At 45.8% G+C, this 17,935-nt stretch overlaps 1 protein-coding gene across 4 annotated transcripts in view; it reads right to left on the bottom strand.

Moving 5' to 3' along the window:
• The window catches only part of RAI14 (retinoic acid induced 14), a 149,987-nt gene extending 142,222 nt beyond the window's left edge, over positions 1-7,765 (bottom strand). For 2 of the 4 annotated variants that reach the window (XM_082382221.1, XM_082382223.1), the window contains exon 1: positions 7,518-7,765. The gene's annotated coding sequence lies outside the window, so the exon portion shown is untranslated. Of the gene's footprint in view, positions 1-6,353; positions 6,464-7,517 lie in introns of those variants that run through there. The other 2 variants (XM_082382224.1, XM_082382222.1) reach the window with 2 other exon arrangements.
• Positions 7,766-17,935: the final 10,170 nt, after the last annotated feature.

The following is a 17,935-nucleotide window of genomic DNA, read 5'->3' as shown; positions in this document are numbered from 1 at the left end:
TTCTGTCTACTGCCCAATGACTCCACCAACACGTGCCGCTCAAGGGGGATCGGACACCGCGTGAGACGGCCCGCACCTCCGGAAGCTGCCAGCCTAGGAGCAAAGTGACTGGAGCCAAGACGGCGCTCAGTTCAATTAAACCAACTCGTTGAAAGAACTTGCATCATTCACCCTGTAACAGGTAGGCCCACATCCCTCTTGGCCCGATTATTGGCTGAAGAGATGGAGAATGTCGCCTAAGATGGAGGGACAGAACAAGCTCCTGAGCGTGGTCGACGATGGCAGTACCTTCTCCCAGCATCTGCTACCTCCCACAGAAGGGCGAGTTCCTCTGGAAGAGCAGGCTTCCAGCTGAGTGCCAGCTCCCCAACTAGGAAACGTGGCCCTGTCTTCCTCGAGTCCCTTTGGAGGCAGCCCCATAGGCTAGAAGGCCAAGATGAGAAGCACAGAACAGAGGGCCAGTCAGGATATTCCCCCCACCTGGCTGAGCAGTCAGAGATCGACCCCCGGGAGCTTAGAAGTGTCGTGGGCTGGACCCAGGGACATCTCAGTTCCCTCCTGCAACAGCAAAGGGAGGAAACTGCTGCCACCTGGAAAGCAGAAAACGGTACAGGTCCAATGCTAGACCAAGAAATGTTGTCCCTGGGGTGAGGAACTCATGACCCAGCCTTAGAATCCATCACATCTCTGCGAAATAGTCATACGACAGGTTTGCTTTTTATTACTTCTAAATGGCATCTTACTGCATCCAATAGAAATAGTTCCTAAAAATGGTCAGTGGTATGTAGACTGGTTAGTAGAGCAACTAGAGACTGGTTTTCCTACTGAGGGTATAAAACCCACAATTATTACTTTTCACTAGTGTATGATAGGTTATCAGGTCTGGGGAACAGTGGCACATGATAGAAAACAGACCCCCTGTCATTGTACTCCTGATCCTTATAAGGTGGCTGTTAAAGGTAAACAGGACAAAGGCAACAAGATTTTCTAGGTACATTCAATAGATCTTGGGTTAACCCGGGGATTCCAAAGAGGTTCATAATTGGGCTTCACACAGGGACTTCCATGAACCTCTTGAAACTGACAAAGATTACAAATGTACGGCATCATTTCATGTAAGTGAATTTCCCCCTAGGAAAAGTGGTCCAACACCTGCATCCAATTTGCAAAAGTGTCCATCTTTGACTCAAAAACATTTAAGAATCACTGCTAGATGGCCTGCCTCGGTTTGCAAAATGAACTCCTCTTGGAGGAAAACACTTGACTCTGTGCTGCCCTGGAGCAAAGGAAGCTGCTCAGCCTTTTACTCCCCACCAGTGAGCTCTGCCAGAGCTTTTTTTTTTTCCTGGATGGGTTTCTGTCACTTCAGCCAGCAAAGGGAACTGGACAGACGTAGTGAAAGTGAAAAGAGAGAGATGCTGCTGGGCTGTTAATTCTAGAGTCATGTAGCTCTTTAAAAAGAAAACATTCTGGATTCAGCAAACTGAATTCATCTAGTAAGCAAAGAAAAAAAAAACAAAAGACTGATACTGCTCTTACCAACTGCAATACTTAACAAGGATAAGAAAAGTTGAATTGAGGATTAAAAGTAGTAATTGATTTTGAGGGAAATTGATATAGTAGAGGATGAATTGCTTATGTTTGGTTACTTGATGATAAACTTTGGTGTTCACTAAATGTCAATTTAAGAAAAAAATAAAGGAAAAAAGTATATATTTTCTTCCACTGTAGAATACACTTCTTGGACTGCAATCAACTTTTCTCACAACTGGATTCCGTTCATTTAGAAGCAGGGATGGATAAGCCATGAACTCCCAAAGGTTGCCCCTCACCCAGGGGTGACCAATGGTTGTGGAATTTATAAGGCAAGACACTATTTCCAGTGAATGCTATTTACTACAGAAAGAACTGGACTAGGTCCCAGGTAAGGTTAAATGAGGTGAGACCCATCACACAAAACCAGCTGGTGAAGCAGTTAAGACACAGTATCTGCTCCAAAGGGTGGATAGGGCAGAAAGGGGTTTCTTAACTATACGTAAGAGAACCAAGGCTTAGAGAGGTGATGTGACTTGCCCGAGAAAGGAGAACTACATCTTCTGAACTTCAACCTTAGCATTTTGCTAACTACCTCTACTCCTCGGCCTTTTGATTACTGTTTAAATTCTCTTCTAGACTCTGAAAGCTCAGTATCTGATGACCACCCTTAAGGACTTTATGGCCCTGGTGTGTGTGTGTGTGTGTGTGTGTGTGTGTGTGTGTGTGTGTGTGTGTGTGTGTGTGTGTGTGTGTGTGGTGTAGTTCAATGTTAACCATCTACTATGTGACAGATACTCTATTGGACACAATATAAGATTGAAGAATGAGGCACACTTCAAAGAGAAAAATGTTTTGTTTTAAAACAAATGGCTAAGTCTGTACAGTTACAGTTACTTATTAAAATATTGACTAAATTGACTAATAACCAGTGAGTCTGATATCAAAGGCTAAAGCAGTCTGTTCATTGTAGATGGCTAGAGTTGGGAAACTGAGGTTTGATTAACAACATTTCTCTTTCATTAAACCAACACTTTTCAGCTCGTGGGTAGCACTAAAACAAAAAGAAATAATCTCTAAATCATGCAGCATCTTAATGATTTTTTTAAAAGGATACCATCTATATCATATACCTACATAAATAAATAATGGGGAAAAAAAAAATCTAGAATCCTTTTCCCTATCACCTATTTAAAATATACCCAAGGGGCTTCCCGCTTCCCTGGTGGCGCAGTGGTTGAGAGTCTGCCTGCCGGTGCAGGGGACACGGGTTCGAGCCCTGGTCTGGGAAGATCCCACATGCCGCGGAGCAACTGGGCCCGTGAGCCACAACTACTGAGCCTGCGCATCTGGAGCCTGTGCTCCGCAACAAGAGAGGCCGTGACAGTGAGAGGCCCGCGCACCGCGATGAAGAGTGGCCCCCGCTCGCCGCAACTAGAGAAAGCCCTCACACAGAAACGAAGACTCAACACAGCCAAAAACAAATAAATAAATTAATTAATAAAAAAAAAAAAATCTTTAAAAAAAAAAAACAAAACATACCCAAGAGGCCTTTGATATATTCAGCTTTGTTTTGTCAACTCCTATATTCATCATTTCTCCTACATAGAGGAAATCCAGTTGGCTTTTAGCAAAATAATGCACGGCACTAACAGTGAATGTTTTCAGTACCATGAGTTAAGGATTTTATGATGTGACAGTTTTTTAAGTATTTCTGGGTACACTACTATATATACTGGTTTCTCCTGGATCTTCAGATTAAGGTCACCATTCCCCCCAACCACAGAAAAAAGAAAACAACACCTCAGGATGAATGCACAAAATCAGAGCAATGATGAGTAAACCCTCTGCAACAATTCTGAGAAATGCACTTTCTATTCTTAGAAATTCAGTGTGGTGGGTGTTACTCGAGACCGTTTCTAGTCTGTTTGGATCCTGTATGGAATGGAGAATGAACATCACTTGGTTATACATCTTCCACATTTAAAATGTGGGAAAGCTAAGGTACCAAGAAACGGAAAGATGGGTGTGCTTCTGAGCACCGTGTAACTTATGTTTTCTTCTGAATTCAGGTTTAGGTAAATGCTGCAGAAAAATATGAAGACACAAGTGCTGTGTGGGATAGATCACACAGATTTAAATAAAGTGCTTTGTGTATAAGAACCTGTGTTTTTATCCTGATGGAACCTGTAAGTATGACATCTGGGGCACTCAATTACAGCTGGGAGAAGAGCCAGCACCATTTAGGATATCCAATATGTGCTAGGAGAAATTCTAAGTAGAAAAATCACAACAAAAAAGCATGAAATTCTTTCATTCAACAAACATGTGAGTACTTACGGTACGTCAACAATGTTCTAGACGCTAGGGATTCAACAGTAAACAAAAAGAGACAAAACCCCTGTCTTCCTGGAGCACATATTCTAGTAAGGACAGACATACTACTAATATGAACCAAACTAATACAAACTTCTGGCAAGTTTGAAGGCAATTAAGTGCCATGGAAGAAAATAAAGGAGAAAAGGGAATTCTCTGTGTCCAGTGGTTAGGAACTGGTGCTTTCACTGTTGGGGGCCCGGGTTCGACCCCTGGTCAAATAAATAAATAAATAAATAAATGGCTGAATAAATAAATAAAGGAGAAAAGAGCAGCAGGACATGCTGGAAGGGGGCGGCCAGGGAAGATGGGCTGAGAAGGTGATGTCTAAGTGAAGAGCTGAAATGTTGTCCCTGGGGTGAGGAACTCATGACCCAGCCTTAGGGTTGAGGGGCACAGCCCTGGAGACATCTAGGGGAAGAACAGTCCAGAGAGTGGGAACAGTAAATGCAATGGCTCTGAGACAGGAGTGTGCCTGGCAATTTGAAGGAATAATGAGGAAACCAATGGGTTTAAATGCCTTGAACTGCTTCCAGATTATGAGGTTACAATTCAGGGCAAAATGTCATGAACACAGCCATATTTTCATACACACTTAGAGCAGGAATGTGCCTTTGTAAATGCCTACTCAAGCCCCTTAATCTTTCCAAGTCTGAAGAAATGAGGAAGAGAAGGTAGAGTGAGTAATCCAGGGTTACACCACCAGTGACTGGCCAAGAAAAGGCTTCAGCACAAGTATCCCAAACTCAGCACCACACTTCTGTCTCATGCTCCAACTTTATAATTAAGAGGCACTCTTATTTTTTTTTAATTGAAAAAACTAAAGAATCCAGCCAACTAACACTCTTAGAGCTAAAAATTAATCAATTTCACTTTTCATTCAGCAAATAACCAAGAGAGACCCTACATACACCCTACATATTGCTGAGGAAGAAATAATAAATGCATCATTACCTAGATCTCACTACCCAGCAATCAAATGTATAGGTGTGTAACAAAGAAACTACTCAAGGAAACATGTCTCAGATGTTGACTGCAGCACTGTTACAGTAAAAAAGTGGGAAAGATCAACTGTCCTCTGCAGAAAAAGTGTAACAGTGAAAAACTGGAAACTCAAATTTTCTCTTGGTGAGGAAAAGAGTATGCTATAATTTATTCATACACTAGAATTCTCTGTAGCAGCTAAAGTAAATAAGATCTACATGTACCTCAAACACATAATGACAAATTTAAAAATGCAAGGCGTGTGTATATAGAATCATGCCATTTAAGTAAAATGTTAAACACACAAGCTCTCGGATACAGTTTGCGGATATGTAATACCGAAGTACCAAACACCTTTGGGCACTCTGTAGACTGACTTCACATTAGTGGTTACCTGAGGATGGAGGCAGAGGAGGAAGGATGGATAAAATATTTCAGTTACAGTTTATTTTTAAGGGCCGGGTCGGGGGGGGGGGGGCGGGATATGAAGCAAGTATGGAAAGATTAGGAACTCAAACATAAGTAGTGGAAAAATGGAAGCCTTACTATGTTATGTTCCCTTTAGGTATGTTTGAAATTTTTCCTACTTTTATTTGGAAAAAAAGGAAGGAACAGAGAGACAGACAAAGCTCCTTCATCACATTCCAGTGACTCCAAGGCCGAGTTCCCCTAACTTGCAAAGCTCAGGTTCTTCACCTTTAAAAGGTGAGTGATACTAGGTGTGCCTGCCTCAAAGATGCTATGGAAGTGGCAGTCTGGAGACAGAGCTTCGTTGTCAGATACACTACTAGCAGGCAGGGGCACTACATCACGTCCCCATTGAATCTCCAGGGCCCAGCATCCATTACGTTATTTCAATTTCACAGATAATAGTAATAAGATTTTTCATCAGGGTTATAACCCTCCCTCCCTCCCCCCAAAAAGCCATAAAAACACATCTAAGGAGTGTAAATGATACAATACATTCATTACTGAAGCATTTCAATGAATGGAGACAGCCCAGAATGGGAGCACCTCTCCCAATACAACTTCTGCAAGCACTGGTTAAAAATTACAAGAACTGGATAAATTTCCTCACATAAAATCTATTATCTTACAAGCGGAAGGGAAAAAATATGACACTGGTTAAGTAAGCATCATTAAGAAAGGATGATCTGATTACATCCATCAGTAATAAAATTCCCAGCCACACCTGTAAACAACGACGCTGCAGGCTAGGGACAGAGCAATCAAAATCCAGCCTCCTTGTGATACACTCTCTCTTTTCCAACTTTGTTCAGACCTCAAGGAGGTGAGACTCTCCTCGCTAAGATGAGCTTCTTTTAAGTCTCACCGATCAGTAAAACCAATTCCTCCCTCTGCCAGGCCCTGACGGTCTTGAGATGACATTCTCCAGAGAACTGGCAGGGCGCTCGGTAGTCTCCTCCCGCGGAAGGAAAAGAGAAACCCATCTAAGTCACCTGTGAGCCTGTGGCCAAGGGAAGCCGCTGGTTCAGGTGAGCGGCCTTGAGCCCGCAGATGTGCCCCAATCACTGGAAACAAAGTTGCGCTGAGCTGGGATCCTTGGAGAAGCCCAAGCCTGGCTATAGAGCCCAGGCGCTGGGAGATCACTTGCAGCGCCTCTACTTTCCCCTGGGCTGCGTCTGCCGCGTCTGCTGTCTCTCCCGGCTCTGAGGCCCACCCCCCTCCACAAAAGCGGGGGACGAGGTCCAAACGCAAGGGAGAGCGTGAGCCCGGGGTTAGCAGATGTACTCTGCAAACTGCAGAAACTAAACCGCGGGCACAAAAACCTGCCGAGCCAGCAGCGAAGGGAGGGTGGGTTAGGGAGGGTACCCACCCTCCTGGGCAGAGGTTGGGGTAGATGGCGGGCGGGCGCCCCTCTCGCGCGCGGCTCCACATCCTCCCTCCCCCCAAAGTCCCAGCTGCCCGAACTCCAGCATCTCTTCTCCCGGCCCTCCTCGGAGCTGCGGTGGGGAAAAGGACAAGGCAGGACGGGGAGCGGGGTCAGTCGCAGGCCCGGAGTGGCCCCGCCAGCACCCCTGGGCCAGCGGAGGGCTCCCGGAGTCAGAAAAAGAACAATAGCGGACGCTCGGTCGCCGAGCCCTCCGAGACTCCCGCTCGCGCCTTCCTCCCCAGCTCCTCCAAGTTCAGCGCGGAGGCGGGTCGAGCCCTGAAGCGGGGATCGGGGGGAGCCAGACGCAGGCGGGCCAGGCAGGTGGGACAGGGAGCCGACGCGGGGCACTCAGAACGCCCCGCCGGGGACTGGTCATTCATTCCCACCCGCGCTCCCGCCGCACCCACCCCTGCCCCAGCCGGCCTGCGAGTCGCGGGGCCCGGGAGGAGAAAATCCCGCTCCTAACTTGGCTCGTCCTCCCTTTCTGCTCTGACGCCCACCATCCTCCTCTTCCTGTGTTTCTCAGTCTGCCCTCTGCAGACAGTGGGCGGCCGGCGGGGACAAGGGACTGGTGGCGGGACCCTCGCTGCCACCCCGCCAAGCCACTCCGCCGGCACGCCGTCCGCGCCTCCTGCCGCCTCCCTCGTCCGAACCCCAGACACAAAGGCGGGGACCGGAGGCCGGGAGCCCGCTCCGGGGAGCCTCCCGACTCTGGGCGCCGCGCACTCACCCCATCTAGGCGGCGGCGGCGGCTCCCGGGCCCCGCTGGCTGCGCCACCCCGCCCGCCGCTTCCCCAGGAAAACGCGGCCGCCGGGCTCGCTTCCTGCTCCGCTTCCTGCGCCTCGGTCCCTCCTCCTCCCCCGCTGCGGGGGTCAGTGGGCGCCGCGGCTCCCGGGCTGGGCCGGCGGGGCGGGGCGGGGGCAGCACCACCACGTGGCCGCCCGGCGCCGGCCCCCGCCGACCCGGATCCCGCGGGAGCGGGAAGGGAGGTGCTAACCGTTCCCCTCCCCTTCCACCCCGCGCGGCCCCAAATTCCGCGAGTCAGGTGATCCGGACCTGCGGGAGGTACTCCCGGCCCGCGCGCCCTGGGCGTCCGCGGCTTGCTTTTAGTTTTCCATGGATCGTGGGATTCTCCCCCGTGGATCTTTCATCATCATCACCTGAAGTTAATGGAAACCACCGGTGCTCTGACCCCAGGGTTTAGGACGGATGAGATCCTGAATAGTATGCATTTCTGGTTAACGTCCAAAGTCGTTTGCGGTCGTGGGGTGTTTTAAAGTCGCTGATCCAAGCGCTTTCTAACCAGAATCAAATCGGTCATGTTTTCCAAAATTACTGAACAGAAAGTAAACTAGAACATGCTCGTAGTCTCTGGACTGAACCAGTTGGTTGGAATATGTTCGGTAACGCTCATCAGGTGGCAGGAGAAAACTACCAGCGTTAAGTATTGCTCGGAGAGTTAGGAAGGAGAAACCTACTGTCTGAACTGAGAGGCACCATGGGGAACGCCCTCCCTGCAGGGTCTGGGATGCAAAGGAGGCGCCGACAGCCCCTCTCCCTTCCCCAGCCCGCTGAGCCCGGCGTTTGAATCGTGATGGGCTCCTCCTGTAGTTCCAAGGATTTCAAAGCTCTCCACCTCCCATTAAATTTGGGACGGCTTTGCCACTCATTTTGATCATGTTAACCAGCTGTGGCTTAAAAAGTCTTCTGATGAACCTAGGGGCAGGACAGGAATAAAGACACAGACGTAGAGAATGGACTTGAGGACATGGGGAGGGGGAAGGGTAAGCTGGGACGAAGTGAGAGAGTGGCATGGACATATATACACTCCCAAGTGTAAAATAGATAGCTAGTGGGAAGCAGCCGCATAGCACAGGGAGATCAGCTCGGTGCTTTGTGACAACCTAGAGGGGTGGGATAGGGATGGTGGGAGGGAGGCTAAAGAGGGAGGGGATATGGGGATACACGTATACATACAGCTGATTCATGTTGTTATACAGCAGAAACTAACACAACATTGTAAAGCAATTATACTCCAGTAAAGATGTTAAAAAAGGAAGTCTTTATTCACCAAAGCCCCTGTGTTCCCCCTGTTAACTCTACATCCTTCGCACAGGGCAGGAAGTTTTCTAGAATAAATAAGTGGTATGAGTCCTTTTTTTGGTGAGATTGACTCAATCAATTGATTTTTTTTTAATTCCAACAAAACTGAAATTAACCTGAGTTCAGTTTATAATGTCTTGGTCAGATCTCCACGACCCCAGGTCAGACTTCGTCTGTACCCATGTCTCCCCCACCCATGGCCAAGCCAAGGGAACAGCCTGTCTTAGCTTTAACAGGTGACTTATCAAACAGAGAGCAAAAGCTGTGTAACTAGTTGCATGGTCTTCCCTTCCTAAATCATAGGTCAGAGATTCCTTAGAGAAGTGATGAAGAGCACGTTTAAAGCAAGAGGTACACTCCTCTCCCTGTCTTTTATCCCTCTCAAATCACCCTCTAAAAGACACGTGAACTGGTAAACTTCTTTTTGGTTTAGTGCTGGCAATTTCCACAATACTGTTTTTCATTGCAGTTCATATGAATGGTGTAGCGTAGGGTATTTATCGGGAACAATACTGCCACGTGTGAGTTTTCTGTTCCCCTTTCAGCAGGTCAGTCTCATTCAAGTGGTGGCAGCCGGCAAGGTGGGCATTGGAACGGGGTACAGGGTGTACTGTGCTGCTTTGGAAAGTTAACATGTGTGTATTCTGTAGCTGAAGGAGTTAAAATATCAAACAAAACTGTGTAAAGCAGGGTCATCAGCCTTTTATTCATAGGGGCCCTGTCCCTCTTCTTTTTTTTTTTTTCTCTTCTACATGGCCAGGCCCTGTCCCAGCTACCTGCTTGGGGGCCGGTAGGCCCCTGTCAGCCCTGTGGCTCCCATAGGTGGCTTGTGTACTTATTCTCCTTAATTTATTTATTTATTTATTTATTTATTTAAAATTTTAGAATTTTATTTATTTTTTTATACAGCAGGTTCTTATTAGTTATCCATTTTATACATATTAGTGTATATATGTCAATCCCAATCTCCCAATTCATCACACCACCACCACCACCCCGCCACTATTCTCCTTAATTTATAATCCCACCATCTACATTAGTCTGGGTGAGAGATTATTGTGGACGGAAGGACTCATAGTTAATCCATATGCCAAGACCCTTTACCAGCTCCCACCCTCCGCTGAAACTCAAACCACCTGCTTCAGACCACAGCTGACATTCTGCCACCTGCAGGGAGATTGGTGGTCAAGTACGGGGTTGAACACCCATACTTGACCACCAAGTGGTTTTATTGCCCAGGCCTTTTAGAAAGTGCTAATTGGGTTCAGGATACATTGAACACCACCCTTGGATGGAGAGCTGACCCACGTGAAAGGGTTTGAGAGATGGAAGCAAGGATAAAATGACCACATAAACTGCATAAAGTTGGTAGAAACTTTTGGGGATGAACAGCATGTTGAGTTTCAGTAGGAGAAGTACCCCCAGATCAAAGCAACTGTGGTGTGATGTGCAATACTAGGAGTAATAAGAGCCAGGGGACCAGGTTTCCTGACCCCTGTGTTTGACTAACTTGCCATTTGAACTGCACCACGTGTTTGAATCTCGCCTGGCCCACTTTCCCAATCAGTAAAAGAGAACGTTGAATTACGTGGCCTCTAACATCCTAAGACCATTCTCTTAGTTTGAAGAGCCTTCACAAGCAACGTTGTCCCCACATGTTATGGCAAAGGGTCTGTTCTAGCAGGTCCTAATAGTGTTGCTATCCAGTACTTAGCAGGATCCATAAATGAAATTCATCAATTGGTAGGGCTCAATTTTCATTTTTGAAATTAAATAATATTACATTTCTTCTTTCTTGCTCCATCTCTCACCCATATCAGTTCTCCCCAGATTAAAAGCTTCTTAAGTTTGAGAAACCAAAGCTAAGACTTGTTGGGATAAAAAGAAACTGTCCCTGAAGGAGGAGATAGAGATAGCCGAAAAGTACCAGAGTCAAAAAGTACCCCTCCACTCTTTGGTGTTTGGTCAGGATCTGACTGCATTTCTGGGTCTAGTTAGAGGCAGCATAATTTAGAGGAATGTGGTGATATTGGAGCCAGTCCAGAGAATGGAACAAAAACACAATCAGAAGGTTGGAGAGAGATCATCTACGGGGAAAAGGCCAAATATTCATAGCAAAACCACCTTTTGTGTTTTCTTGACGATGTTTCCAAATAGGAGGAAACTGTGACATGGGAGAAATTAATACGTGTGGCATTGCTTTTCATAATTTAGTAAGACCATAGTAATAAAGTAGCATGCAAACACTGATTAGCCCATGGTTTCTCCACTTGCCAGGAAGCCAGCAGAAATTTCTCCAAGGGTAGGTTACTACCCTTTCCTTCTCAGTGACCTTGGGCACCTGATGGGGAGGGGAGGCTAAGATGTTTGGTAAAAATACATTACGCAGCCCTGCATCAGAGCCCCAATTGCAGGAGTATGGCAGAGAAGCTAAGCATCTGAACCTTGACACTACAGACCTGAGACGGTCTTAAGACTGTCTGGCCCATCATCTCCAATGAGGAATGGAAAGTCTGCAGAACTGTTCTGTCCAGTACGGCAGCCACTAGCCACGTGTGAACACCTGAAATGTCACTACTCTACTAGGCTACTGAGCATGTGAAATGTCACTAGTCCAAACTGAGTTGTGCAGTAAATGCAAAATACACACCAAATTTCAAAGACTAAAAAAGAAAAATATCTCACAAATAATTTTTATATTGATTACACATTGAAATGCTGATGTTTTGGATATATTAGGTTAAATATATTATAGACACTAATTTCAGTTATTTTTTTTTGCTTTTTAAAATGTAGCTAAGTAGAAAATTTAAAAATTGCTATCTGGCTTACATTGTATTTCTATTGGATAGCACTGCTATGGGGGCTAACATTAGCAGCTAACACACATTTAGCATCTACTGTGTACCAGGCACTCTTCTAAGTGATATATACATTAACTATGGTGGTCATATACTTAATTATACAATCTGTGACACTTCTGAGAGTGAAGTAGGGCAGGCAAATGCTAAACCAGCCAGGATACCGGACAAAAGGCATAAACTGGAACTGTCCTGAGCAAACTGAGATGTCAGGCCCACCTAATGTTAGGTCAAATTAATCCTTACATCAAACCTATAAGTACCATTATCATCCCCGTTGGGCACATGACGGAACTGGGGCACAGAGAGATTAAGTAACTTGCCCAGAGTCACACAGCTGGGAGGTAGTAGTGTTCAAACCAGGGCAGTCCAGCTCTCGAGTCTTCACTCTTAACTGCTGTGCACCACTGTCTGCTCAAGAGCTAAATATGGATAGAGGATTTAGTAGATGCCATTTTCCTTAATTCTCACAGCAACTTGGACAGAGTATTATCCTGTTTTTACAGTGCAGAAACTGAGCTTTAAATAGATCCAGCAACTTGTCCAAATCCTAGAACCAGAAAGAATGGAGCCAAGAATCGAGGTTTGGGATGCCCGACTCCAGAGAGGGCGTCTTAACCGCCATGTCGTATTGCTTTCAGGCCACGTCTGTTTATAAACGACTCTCATATTGATCTCACTACTTCTCCCCGTTCTGGCGGAGGACTGGATAAGAGAAGATGAGAACCCAGGTGTCATCACCTTGGAACAAATACCAAAAACTCAATCTTCGTGGCCTCTCCTTTCTTGGAAGGAGCATTTTAAGATAATCCAAAGAGCCATCCATGTGCCACATTGGTTGTTCTGCTGTGCATGTCAGAAATTCCAGAAAATATCTGCCATTGAGGCCGTGGAGGAGGGCATTGTGAGGAGCTCACAAACATCAAGGAGGCAGTTGATTATCAAAAGGTTAAGAGCAGGGCTTCCCTGGTGGCGCAGTGGTTGAGAATCTGCCTGCTAATGCAGGGCACACGGGTTCGAGCCCTGGTCTGGGAAGATCCCGCATCCCGCGTGCCGCGGAGCAACTGGGCCCGTGAGCCACAAATTACTGAGCCTGCGCGTCTGGAGCCTGTGCTCCGCACCGAGAGAGGCCGCGATAGTGAGAGGCTCGCGCACCGCGATGAAGAGTGGCCCCCGCTTGCCGCAACTAGAGAAAGCCCTCGCACAGAAACGAAGACCCAACACAGCCATAGATAAATTAATTAATTAATTAAATTAAAAAAAAAAAAAGGCTAAGAGCAGGGGCTTTCACAAAGCTCAACAGTCAGAAGCAATAACATGGCATGTCCTTCCACAAATGTGCCAGTAGCAGCTTTTCTGGCTTCCTCTGCCATGGGTCACAATCTTAGCAGCCCCTTAGGATCATCTGCCATTAAAAATCACCAACTGCCTTGGCCTCATGCCTTAGAATACTGGTTAAAGTGGTCTGGTATGGGGCCCAGGCACTGGTATTTTATACTCTCTCCTTAGATTATCAAAAAGTGGGACCTTGGCTGTCTTGGGTGTCCCAGCCGTGCCTGCAGCATCTGGATCTTGATTTAGCATCGCAAGCAAAGTGAGATTAGGTGAAGAGGGTAGGGCAGTTCTTGCAACGGACCTTACAAAAGTTGATGCTCCAGAATGATCTCCTGATAGAGTGATTCTAAAACAAGCCACTGTTTTTATTGGCCTGGTCCACTTGTTTTCTGTCATGGCATTAAACCTGAGCTCCAGATTTTTGTCCTCTTTGTTGAGATGAACTTCTGCTTATGAGGTATTTTAATTCGTGTTTCTTTCTTATCCAAATAGTGCACCCATAATACATCTATGTCCTACTTTGGCTGATGAGTTATTTCGCATCTGTTACGGCTTCTTGTTTATGTTTTTCAAAGGCTTGGTAGCCATTTGGCTTCTGTTATTCATTTTCATGTTTCCATTTTTATTGCTTTCTTTAAAATCCTTAGAAGATGACGTGAAGTAGTTTGCTTCTTGTTTTCAAAATTTGTCTTTTGACTTCACGAGAGAACACATTTTTAAGAGACACTTTCCACGGCAGACTGTTCGTGCTTAAGATATACAACTACACTACAGTGAAGATAATATAACAAAATTCCACAAACCCCTTGTTTGCTTTGCCTTAATACAGATTCCTCAGTGATCTAAATATGTGCCGTAAGCAGGTTTCTCACATTCAAGGTGGAGGTTCTTCTAAGGTCAAGTTATCATTCTTCTTTCACCTTCTTCAAGGAGAGTCCTGTAACTTTTTGTTCTAGATTTCCTGTTTGAGTTTCAGAACAGGAAGATTAAGGCCATGAAAATGTTCCTGACTATCCTATGTCATGCCAGAAGAGAGAGGCACAACCAGAGCGGAGCCAGAAAGATGGCTGTGAAGAGTCCTTCCCCAGAGCTGATGTGGGATGGGGAAGGGGCACAGAAGCCAGCAGAAGCAGGGAAAGAGGCCATGGTGACTGCCCGCCGTGGGTTCCCACAACCCTCAGGACACAAATGCCAAGATGACAAACTGACTTCACAATAATAGACCAATAAAAGGGAGGAGGGCCGGGTTCTGGTGTTAAGGATATCGAGGTCACCACTGGCCAGGTAGAGGGGAGGTTGTCCTTTTGAATTATGTAACAGGGAAGGGAGTTTTGGAGGCCCTTTGGGAAAACCAGGTCAGCATAGAGTTAGTCTGGGAAATTTGCCACCAGAACACCCAAGTCTCTGAGACAAAGAGGTGGAGGTCTGAGTGGGTCTCATATTTGCTTTGTGGGCTTCCAGCAAGTATTTTAAAACATTGCATTTAAACTGTGTGCCGTAAGAGGACTCTCCATTCACATCCAACGTAACACGCTCATATTAAGAAACGTAAATCATGAGAACGTTCAGTGTGTTCCCTCTCATCCCAGTTCACCTCCCTGACCACACTGCCTTCTGTTTCAAGTCTGCGCATTCTTATTTGCATGTTCGGTTCAGAGGGATGGAAAGCAATTCGAGGTTGGAGAGGCATCTTGGGGAAATTTTAGAATATTGTGTGTGAGGCCAGACCTGCAGAAGACCAGTGAGAACAGAGAAGCTGTATCTGGGCAGGAGCCCTCCCCGCGTGGCCTGGAGAGTGGGCTTCTCAGCCCAAAGCATTTGTCAGCTACTGGGCAGCAATCATGACTGACCTCTTCTTTTCTCTTCGTTTTCAAACATGGAGTAAAGATGAGAAATGAGAGAGTTTTTTTTAAAAAAACAAAAAAGAAGAAATACTGTCAGGTTGTGTGTTGAGCCCTGGCTTCTCCATTTACTAGTGCAATTTGGGGCAGATCACTTAATGTCTCTTGGCCTCAGTTTCCTCATCTGCAAAACGGGGATAATATTAGTGCCTGCCTTTTGAGATATTTTGGAAATTAAATAATTAATACATATGAAGCTTGTACAATAGTTCCCTGGCACAGAGTAAGAGCTAAATAGATAATATAAATAATTAACCTAAAAAAGGTCATAGGATATAGTTTAAACACTTCTAGGGCACAATTTGCTAAATCTTTATGGAAAATTATTGGCTAATATGTAAGGTACAGCATTGAACACACATAGTAAAAAGAAATATGAGATGTCCTTGACCTCCAGCCTATTTGGAGAGATGACCTTAGGCATACATGGACAAAGAGTCATCAAAAGAAAACAGCAAATGCCTTCATGTTGCTTTCTAGCTCTTGAGCACTATTCTGTGGCTTTGCCAAGCCATGTTGCCAGGCAAGCTGTGCCCTTGAAAATGCGAGGCGTACTATTCTGCTGAACTATTATGAAGCAGTGTGCTATGAGAACCAAAATATAAGTAAACCCACCTCCACCCACAGAGATTCCAATTCTAGAGTGCAGCCTGGATTGAAAATGACTATACTACGCAGCTTCCACGCTAGTAAATAATGTGACTGAAACATCATGAGCTTTGGAATCAGCTGCCTGTTACAGTGATAATGGTGCCTGTTATGAGGTAACAGTGGCTTTAACAAAATAGGGGCTTGTTTTTCTCATATTCTGAAAAGTTGCTTTATTTAGATCAGTGGCTCAAGGTTGTCAGGTCTGAGGTCTCTGTGATTCTCTAGATTGTTCCCCTCATTGTCAGAAGACAGCTTACCTGCCTACAGTATCCATTCTGTGTTCCAGGCAGGCAGAAGGGGAAGAGTGGACAGCCAGTGTGGCCCGCCCCTCTTAGGGAGATATTCTGAAAGCCCCACCCAACTTCTTAATTTTATTGGTCAAAACTGTATCACATGGCCAGCCCCCTCTGAAAGGAAGGGAAGGAAATACAGACTTTTTTGCTGGGTACATTGTACATGAAATAAAATTGGGGTTCTGCTAATGTGGAAATGGGGAGAATGGATATTGGGTTTATCTGTTGCTGTGAAACAAACAACCTCAAAACTTAGTGGCTTCAAACAGCAACAACAATATTATCTATTATTTCTCATGATTCTGTGGGTTGACCAGGTGGTTCTGGAATGGCCAAATAACCTGAAATGGTCTCACTCCTAGAGTCGGTGGTTAGTGTTGGTCCCTGGCTGGAGGTCAGCTAGGGATTGTTGGCTGAGATACTGGTTCTCCTTCGCGTGGTGTCTTGGGCTTCCTCACGGACTGGTGGCTCAAAGTGCGAAGCAATTACACAAAGGCATAAAATCCAGGAAGCAGGGTTCACAGGGGACCAGCAAAGTATCAGTCCACCATAGGTAGGCAGCTAGCTATCTCTGCCAAAGCATCTTTTTTGATAATATGTTAAAATTTATCAATGCTTATTTTGCAGCAAACGTAGAACAATACTTGGCAAGCATTAACTCTGAAAATCCTCACAACAACCTTCTGGGGTATATGCTCTTATTATTTCCATTTAGAGATGAGGAAATAGATCGGGGAAGCTTAAGAAAGTTGCTGAAGGTCACATAGTAAGAAAACACCAGGGCTAGAATTTGAACCCAGTCTGAATATTCAGCTTGGACAGGGGTTTGTGAGCACATTCTGGCTGCAGGAAGATGGGAGGAAATCGAGTGACAGGGATCTAATAAAATAGCCATTTAAGAGAGATTTCCCCCATGGTTTAAATACCATTATCTTTCATCCTCTCCGGTAGCAGGTACAGAGAGAAGAGTGACATATCCCTGCCCATCAGAGTCAAGGCAGAAGGACTGTACTGAGGAGATGCTCACTTGCTTTCTGGGCAGGTGGTCTAATGCACGCTGGGCCCCTCTTCCCCAAGTACACACTGCGGAAAGCAGAGGTGAAAGCACACATGAGCCAGGTAAAGTTGGGATGGCTACAGTTGCCCCTGGGAAAACTTGAGGAAGAAGTCTGAACAACTAGGAGCCTTGATGAAGGAATCTAGGAGGTTTCTGAAAGGGAAAACCCCCCGAAATTTACTGCCCTTATACCTTGACAAGTGTGTCAGAAGCGAATCACCCTAACATGCTAGAAACACCTTCCACTGATGAAAAGCACAGTGAAGATGTTCTACTTTTTCTGTTTGAAAGCGAGTTTCTCCAAGTGTGGCCTCTGCACTAGTCTGTCCACAGAAATACTGACTCAGGTTCTCCATTGGGTGGATCAGAAAATCTGCATGTTTAAGGAGCATCCCAAGGGACTCTTATACACAATACATTTGCAAATTATTGGTTTAAAAATGTTCTTTCAGTATGATGATTTTTAAAACAGTGCTTTCAAACGTTTTAAAAATTTTTCTTTATTTTCTTTCTTTCTTTTATTTTATTTTTTTGGCTGCCTTGGGTCTTCATTGCTGCATGTGGTCTTTCTCTAGTTGCAGTGAGCTGGGGCTACTCTTTGTTGCGGTGCATGGGCTTCTCATTGCGGTGGCTTCTCTTGTTGAGGAGCACGGGCTCTAGGTGCGTGGGCTTCAGTACTTGCAGCACATGGGCTCAGTAGTTGTGGCTCGCGGGCTTGGTTGCTCCGCAGCATGTGAGATCTTCCCGGATCAGGGCTCAAACCCGTGTCCCCTGCATTGGCAGGCGGATTCTTAACTACTGCGCCACCAGGGAAGCCCTGGTTTTCAAACTTTAATGTGCGTCTGAATCCCCTGAGATCTCTTGAAAAAGTAGGTTCTGATTCAGTAGGTCTGAAGAAAGGCTTGAAATTCTGCCTTTTTAACAAGTTCCCAGCCCTGATGCTGGT

Source organism: Balaenoptera borealis (genome assembly GCF_965194805.1).
Source record: "Balaenoptera borealis genome assembly, chromosome: 2".
Classification (NCBI taxonomy): Eukaryota; Metazoa; Chordata; class Mammalia; order Artiodactyla; family Balaenopteridae; genus Balaenoptera; species Balaenoptera borealis.
Note: the sequence above shows the minus strand (reverse complement) of the source record. Positions and strands in the feature narration are given on the sequence as shown.